This window comes from Medicago sativa, chromosome 8 (assembly GCF_051527215.1).
Source record: "Medicago sativa cultivar Bolivia chromosome 8, Bolivia_mono, whole genome shotgun sequence".
Classification (NCBI taxonomy): Eukaryota; Viridiplantae; Streptophyta; class Magnoliopsida; order Fabales; family Fabaceae; genus Medicago; species Medicago sativa.
The window spans coordinates 26,397,181-26,405,439 of record NC_140756.1 but is presented as its reverse complement, the minus strand read 5'-3'; the positions used below and the strand labels follow the sequence as shown (position 1 = coordinate 26,405,439).

The 8,259-nt window shown below is 33.9% G+C and overlaps 1 long non-coding RNA gene across 2 annotated transcripts; it reads left to right on the top strand.

Moving 5' to 3' along the window:
- The first annotated feature begins 4,987 nt into the window (after positions 1–4,987).
- LOC146897962 (uncharacterized) lies at positions 4,988–7,779 on the top strand. Of its 2 annotated transcripts, none has more exons than XR_015022973.1 (4): positions 4,988–5,270; positions 5,425–5,584; positions 5,926–6,086; positions 7,468–7,779. It is a non-coding gene; the product is annotated as an uncharacterized LOC146897962 (long non-coding RNA). The 2 variants fall into 2 exon arrangements; XR_015022972.1 differs by having other exon boundaries at positions 4,993–5,270; positions 5,468–5,584.
- Positions 7,780–8,259: the final 480 nt, after the last annotated feature.

Here is an 8,259-nt window from a genome sequence, read left to right as displayed (position 1 = left end):
AGCAAGGCCGAGTTAGTTACAGGTCCAAGCACAGGTGTCAAGTTCCTATTGGTCCAGTGGTACACATGGCAGCTTATAAATAGCTACAACAGTGCAATCCCATTCAGATTTCGCCACATCACACGCCACATCACAAACACATTCCCATTTCCATTTTCCAGAAAAACGAATCAAAGCCCCAAATTCACATGAACTTCGCGAAGAACACATGAATCCAGAAACCCTAACCGTTTCAATTCCATCTAATTCTCAGTAATTCATCACAGAATCTCTCGATTCTCATCATAATCAACAATAATACAACATCACAGAGATTCAACAACTCAGAATTTGCCAGAAAATCAAAGAGGAATCGCAAAGTGAGAAGAGGAAGAAAAGGCGAATTCACCGATTTATTTTCGGTTAAAGGCTGACCGAAGGATCGAAGGACAAATCGAAGCTTCCTCCAACCTTTTCTTGTTCGAATCTCTGATTTCCAGCAGGTAAGTCTTCGATTCTTTCTCCTTTCTTCGAAAGTTCAACGTTCTAAACCTTGCATGTGTTCGCTGTGATAAATCGGCGTAGATCGAAGACTTCTAGAACCTCTTCCTTAAAAAAAGTTTGAAAACGATAAATATTTTCAAAACCGTAAAGATCGAAGTCCAATCTACGCCGATCTACCGTTTGTTTGTGGATTCTAAGTTTAAATCTGAAACCAGTATGAATTTCTGAGTGTTTTAGGGTTTGATTGGGTTTAGATCGGCGAGGAGTGAGAGAGAGAGAACCTTAGAGAGAGAAACGAAGGGTGGAAATGGTGTTGAACCGGTCTTGTGTGTATTTATAAGAGAGTGAACCGGACCGGTTCGTTCGAACCAGTCTGGTTCACCTCTGAACCAAATGTTTTGAACTGTTTGATCTAGGGTTAGATGGAGATGGATTAATCCAACGCTCCTGATGCGTTTGGATAGTCCAGATCCATCAAGGATCTTGGGTCTGGGCTTCTTTGTGCTGGATTTCGTTTTCTTGCTTTAGTTTTGCTATTTCAACACTGTTTCTTGATAGTTGAACCTCTGTTTTGCTTAATTTCCCTTTAAAAATTTCCTAAAAAATGTTCAATCATTTTCTTGATAGTTTTTGATGTATCTTGATGTGTTTACATGTCAATCTTGATAAAAATACATGAAAATAATTTGTTCTTTGTTAATTCAATTCTTTTTCATTCTTGTTAAAAAAAATCTTGTTAAAAATTTCTAAAAAAATCTTGTGAACTTTCTTGCCACTATTTTTTATACTTAAGACTTGTTTCTCATAATATTTTGACATGTTAAAATGGATAAAAATATAGGTGATTTTGTTTGTGATTTTTGGTGCCTTTTGTCAATGTTTGTGAAGTTTTTTTTTGCATGATTTGATTCCAATACTTTGTCTCATGATCATTGATACTTGATGAATAAATTTTGTGATATGTTTGTCTTTAGTTTAGTGTATTTGGTATTGTTTGTGATGTATGATGTTAGTTTCTTGTTTTACAAGTCATGTAAATAATTGTTTGTGAAAATAAAGGGCCAAATGTGTCTAAAAATATATCATAATTCTTGACTTGAGTATGTTCTTATAATTCTCACATTATTGCTGCAATAAAACCTTTGAAAAATTGTCATGATGTGAGGATTATAGGTCATATATTTGTTTTGATATTATGATAAATTTTGGGTATATTTTGTCACTTTTATGTTAAGAGTTTGGTTACTTTTTGTCAAGTTTTTGCTACTTTGTTTAGTGTTTCTTTTGCTTATAATTTCTATTCTATTATGCCTTATGCTACTAACCCTCTCATTTCATGTTTCATTCATCCATAAGCATCTCATCCTCCATCTTATATACTTAGCTTCTATTTCTTGCACTTTAAATTTTGCCAAGACTTAGCATGTATAACCTAGGTTTTTTTTTGTACTTTGTTTTATGCAATTTAAATTCTTGCACGACCATAGAATGTAAATTAGGGCATATGTAAAGGACAATGGACTCTAATGATGTATACCGACACAAGCACCGACACATGCACACACATCACATGGATACTTTAGATGTATGCTTAGGGAATGTATGCTTAGATGTATGTCTAGGAACTTTGAAACTTAGAAAATTCTCTTTTCCAAAAAACATGAACAACTTCACTCAAATAATTTTCCAAAGAAACCTTGGGATCCAAATCCCATTGAATTTTCCCTTTATTTTCGTAAACAAAAACCTTAATGAATTTTAATCATACTTAGACTTCATTTTGCAAAATAACTAATTCCACCTCACATTTTCCAAATCTTATGCCCTTGAGGCCTCTCTCTCTTATTCCTCAAAATTCCATTTTCAAAATTAAAATCAACCAACAAAAACAAAAACATTTTTTTGGAAGAGAACTACATGGAGTTTGATCCCTTAAAAGGGTATGTAGGCAAGAAGTCAAAACTTCTCCAAGTCCAATAAAACAAAAAATTCAAACACATTCTTCTCCCTCCAATTCTTAACCTAGCAAACCCTTAGGTGTAAATAACACTTTCAAATAGCATTTAAAAATAAAGCGCGCGCGTAGAGAGTAAAGACGGTTCCTATAGGATACTATAGTTGTTATGGGTGCCTAACACCTTCCCGTAACGAAAACAACTCCCGGACCTCGATTCTCAAGGGTTTTTCTTATTTTTCCCTTCCCAAGAAAAAATGAGATATCAAAGGTTAAAAAGGTTCAAACTTAATCAATGTTTGACACCCGAAAACCAAGATAAAACAACAGTGATGGGCCTAATAGAGATGAGCCTAATAAGAATAATGTTTATGAAACGACTCTCTTCACTTTTATATAGATCTAATTAAATAAATTATTTTAAAATAAATAAGTGTTGTTGGAATATAACAATATAGTTATTTGTGGAACTCATTTGTTGAAGAAATTACATTCTTATTAAGTATTATTTTTAAAAGATAAATGAGTAATGTGTATAAGCGACTCATTCAAAATCTCAAATTGGCGAGAGCTTTTATTCATACAAATTTAATTCATGTTTCATTTAAAATTAATGTTTGAAAGAATGAATTAAGAATTATTTGAAAGAAATACATGACATCTAAAAACTTAAAAAAAAAAATAGTTCATAATTTTCTTACTACCGGGGATCATACATTTAGTTTAATCATCACGTTAGACTAAAAGAAACCACATAAGTGATATTGATACCACATCTTCACCGTAAATCTTAAGACATTATGTATATTATATTGCTCAATATCTATTCTTGAATTCATTGTTGAACTTTTACTCACATTTGACACAATAACAACTCTCCCACTCGCGCTTCCGCTACAAAGTTGAACAGAGTTTTGTTACGACCGTTGGAATTTATGGGGGAACTCACGGTGGTGTGGATCGATCCATTGGAGCTAGAGCAATCATCTAAGTGAGAATGATATTACATTTTCACCGAATATTTAAGGTATTAAGTATATGAGTCTTCCAACTTATATGTTGTCCAACCTCCACTCTTTTATTCAATGTTGAAATGTAACTTACACTTGATACATACAACATTTTTTCACTTAAGTATGATTGAATTCTAGCCCGTGCTTGACACGGGTATCCATACTAGTTAATGTATAATTAACATTCATTTCATGATGGGTCTCTGTAATATCCCGCATGCTAGTATTTGGAATATTGTCGGTTTAACGTGTTAAGAGGACTAATGTTCATGGAAAAATAAATATGACAGGAAAAGTTTATTTGATTAATTTTTGGACAAGCCCAAGTTACATTTAAGAGACATTATAAACACGTTTAAGACGGAAACGGATCCTCTCCTTCAAAACTCTCTCCTTCTCTCTCCTTCCCTAATTTCTGGCCATTCGATCAATCAAAGGGTAGGTATATTAAAAGACAAATAACATAAATAAATAAATAAATAAATAAATAATAAATAACATAAAACTTCTGCACTAATTGGGCGGGATTTTTCTACTCCAACACCACGATTCTTCAACTTCCCTTTTAGAGGTCTCCACTCTCAATCTAAGAAAATGGTGGTCACCATATCTCAATTTCTGTGATTGAAAAATGCTAAACATCCCTTTGTGCTCTCATCACTGCAAAAATTCTCATGTAAGTTTCTAAATAATAGCTTGAATTGTGAATGAATTTTATTGTGTTTCTAACTAGCTTAAGTTTTGAATGAGTTGTGTATGTGATAATAACACATTGTATGATAATTTGTCTCTTATTACTACGACCAAATATATTGACTTTCTGAATATGCAATTGATTTTCAATCTGTCATGTCATGGTTCCTTAGAAAAAAAAAAGAACGTGGTTAGAAAATGGTTTCCAAATCTCTGAAATGTGGTTTCCAAATCTACAGTACCAATTCAAGCTTCATTTATTCAATATGTTCACCCTTTCCCTGTCAACATATAAATAAGTAACAAGGTTAGAAAATATCTCTGAAATGAACAAAAAATGTAGAAACAGTGTAAAAAAAAGAACAAAAAAAATGTAGAAACAAAGTTAAAATAATAAATTGCAGAAGATTTCTGTCATGAGAAGCATATGGGTTGTCCACCACCCCATCAACCGTCGTTGAGCTGCCACTTTCATGTCATGAGAAACAAAAAAAGGTTGTTAATTTGAAGGAAAAAAAAAACCATCGGCGGAGGAGTTCCGTTTCATCCTTTCCAACTTGTCTTCCGTCGCCGTCGGCACATTACCTCATCGCCGGTGTCAGTTCCGTCAACAATTGTTACTGTTGTGGTTGAATTGGGATTTGGGGATTGAGTTTTTTCAGAAGTAGGGATTTGGAACTTTGGAACTACTGAACAAATGTAATTTGGAGTTATTTTGTCTTTTAATATATCCACCATTTGATTGATCCAATGGCTAGGAATAGAGGAAGGAGAGAGATGGAGACAATTCTGCAGGAGAGGATCCGGTTCCGTGTTTGTATTACTCTTTTTCTCACCAACCCACAAATTATTTCTTCTTCTCTCTCTGTAAGAAACCGATCCTCTCTTTCTCTTCATACCCAACCTTCCTTTCAGCCTTCTTCCAGCCAAAATCAAGCATGGATTCTGATGATTCTTATTGCAAGAAACAAATAATAACCTTGGAATTATATTAGTTCAATTCTGCTCCTCTTCATGAAGCTTGGGTTGAGCTCTTAATCAAGAAGCTAGGACTTTAATTGCTTGAGTTTGGAAGTTTATGTTGAGCTTATTTCATGGAATTGGTGAATTAAGAACAAGAATTAAAGGTGAGTGTTTATTAATTTTGAATTTGATGTTGGTTCTGAAATTAATTGTGAGTGATAAGCTATTTATGACTGAAGTTTATGGAATTTGGTGAAAAATTCGTATAGACTATTTTTGGTATTTACGCCGTTGCCTTTGCTGTGTAACTCATATCAGAGTGATTGTTGAAGTTTTGAATTCCTCATTCAATTCCCTACAGTTTGGACATAAACTTTGTATGATTCGCATTTGAAACGAGTTCGAAAAACATGTTTAAAGATTGATATTTTCTGCTGGATTCTGGCTACGGATTTTGGAATAGGGCTTCACTATTATGGTAAGAACTCTCTCCCTGTAACTCTGAATTGAGTGGTCGTTATTGCTATGGATAGATAACGAAATTCTCTACAATTTAGACACAAGAATTATTAAATTCTATTAAGTATAGTAGGAGAAAAGCTACCTGCAAGTTTGAGGAAAGTTTCAGTCTCATTTCTGTATCAATGTCCACTCTTTTGATAAACTGTACAAATTCGAAGGTTAACCTCTGAAACAAAAATTATATTTGGAATCCTGACACCCTAAGCTTTCTAACGAGTGGTTGTTTGCTCAAAACCGATATCGTTCGGTATTTTAATTAAATTGTTAAATTCAAGACATTGATGTTGGATATTGCAGGGTACGAGTTTTGCATAAGTGAGTCATATTGAATGGACAAGGACTGAAGCGAAGGTCTGAAAATAAGGCTTCTAAGAGCAAGAGAAGAGAGTTGAAGGGAAAACAATGATATGAGTTTTGAGTTGTGGCAAAAGATATTGAGAGAATCCAGAATTTTTATGGTGAGTTCCATAGATAGTTTTCCCACCCTTGGGATTATGTTTTTATGTTGTGAGGATAATATGAATATTAGGAATTTTATATGTCATGATTAGTTACCCAAATTATCCTATGCTTGCTAACTCATGAATACTTGCTGAAAAGATGTTTTACATGTTTTTATATATTTACTTAAGAATAAAGCAAGTATTTAATATGTTGGTAAAGCGTGGCATACGAGAGAATAATATTCATTATGTTCGGGTAGCATGAAATAAGAAAAGGGAAAGAACTAGAGCCTCGATATAGTTATCGAGAACTAGATAGTTAGCATGAATTATTTATGTTAAGATGTGAAAGATTAGATATCTTTTCACAAAGAAAGTTAAGCAAAAATCCTAAATAAGGAAAGACGCGAAGTATAAACTCTTCACATATGTTTAAGAAGATCATGCAAGCATGATAAGATGTGGATTGATAAGTTAATTCTCTCCACTAAGATTAAGAAAGTACATGATCAAGTAAGAAGGTTACCACTAATAGAATCGATTAAGGATTCTAGGTAACAAGTAAGCATGAATAGGTTTAATCCTTTCATGAGAGTTAAAGATCAAGATTAAGATAAGTTTAAAATGAATTAAGTAGGTTCCATGTCTCTTGTATTCCTTCACAGATTGGATGCAAGGGGTTCTCATGATGGGAATAAGGTTAGCCGAAAGGGACCCGCATGCCACTGAATAAGCAAGATTTGACGGTGCCGTGTCTTTCGTATTCCTTCCCAGGTCGGATGCAAAAGGTTCTCCCAGGGGGAATGTGGTTAGCCGTAAGGGAGTCCGGTGCGCCCTAGCTAGGCCTTTCACCGGTAGTATGGGATTGACTTCCGAGGTTACTCCACTTGGAATAAATCCGTAAAATGAACTCAGATAATAATGTTTGTTCAACGCTAACCAAGTATGACCCTGACATTGATTATAATTATGTTTATGTTAATGAGCAATAACACAAGGTGCTATCAGTCAAGAGCAAGTCAGGAATAGAACAGATAAAGAATGTTATTCCGATGACGATCTTAGGATTCCCTAATCGTCCGGGTTAGGATTGTGTCATGAATATGTTAAGTTTAGTCTTGATGCGTTTAACGTATCATGAGATAGCGGTCCTAGGATCCCTTGACCGCCATGACACATATGATTATAGTAAGCCTATAACAAGTAAGATGAAATTATGAAGGTCCTAGTATGCACAACCGTCTAAGTATACAAGTCCCCACACACGTATAATCAGCTGCCAGGTTGTATTTTAGACACGTGGTGACCGTAGGTTTCCCCTGAGGTTACCTGTAGCCTAGGATTTAGGGGAACTCACTGAGACCTTATGTCTCATCCCAATCCTTATTTGTTTCAGATAAACAGGTTGGATTGCAAGCTAGCAGCCGGATGGATATTTCAGCAAGTGCTCGTTCGTACCCGCTGCAAAATGATTAGGGATTTCAAGGATGCTTTTATTATATTTTAGACGAAAGGTGTAGTGATGTTATTGTACGAACGTGTATTGTTGTATAATATATTCATTCAAAGAAATTTATGTTGTAAATTTTAATGTATCCAGTACTAAACTAACGCACATGCTAGACTTTCTAGATACGTCTAGTATGGGTGTTACAGTCTCTATGAATTCAGTAGTATAAATAAGCAATAAAAGTTCAATTGATTAATACATTATATTGTTAAATGCTTGCAACTATATGTGATATTAAAAATTAATGTGGAAGATTTCGATCATGTTGACTAAGTTTTTAAAAGAATAATTTGTCGGGTTGAATTATATGAAAGATTTTGATCGTCGAAATTCTAGTTCTTTGGCTTCATTCTTAATTCATTTAGATCATATCCAACTAACCGTTAGTTGGTTAGGTCAGTCTTGATCGTCGAAGGAATATCCTTTCATGTTAGCTATGTTACTAAAGTGATAGTTTTTCGGATTGACTTATACCAAAAGAAGAAAAAAAAAAAAATACAAAATTAGACTTTTTTATCGAACTCAGACATGTAACATTTTCCTCACATAAACACTACCTATACCTTGCTACTACATAATTCTAATCTACAAATATTGCAAATGCTTTTTTTTACAAACAAATATTGCAAATGCTAACATTTATAGTGTGTCTGCTTGTTTAGTCTTTTTTTATATAAT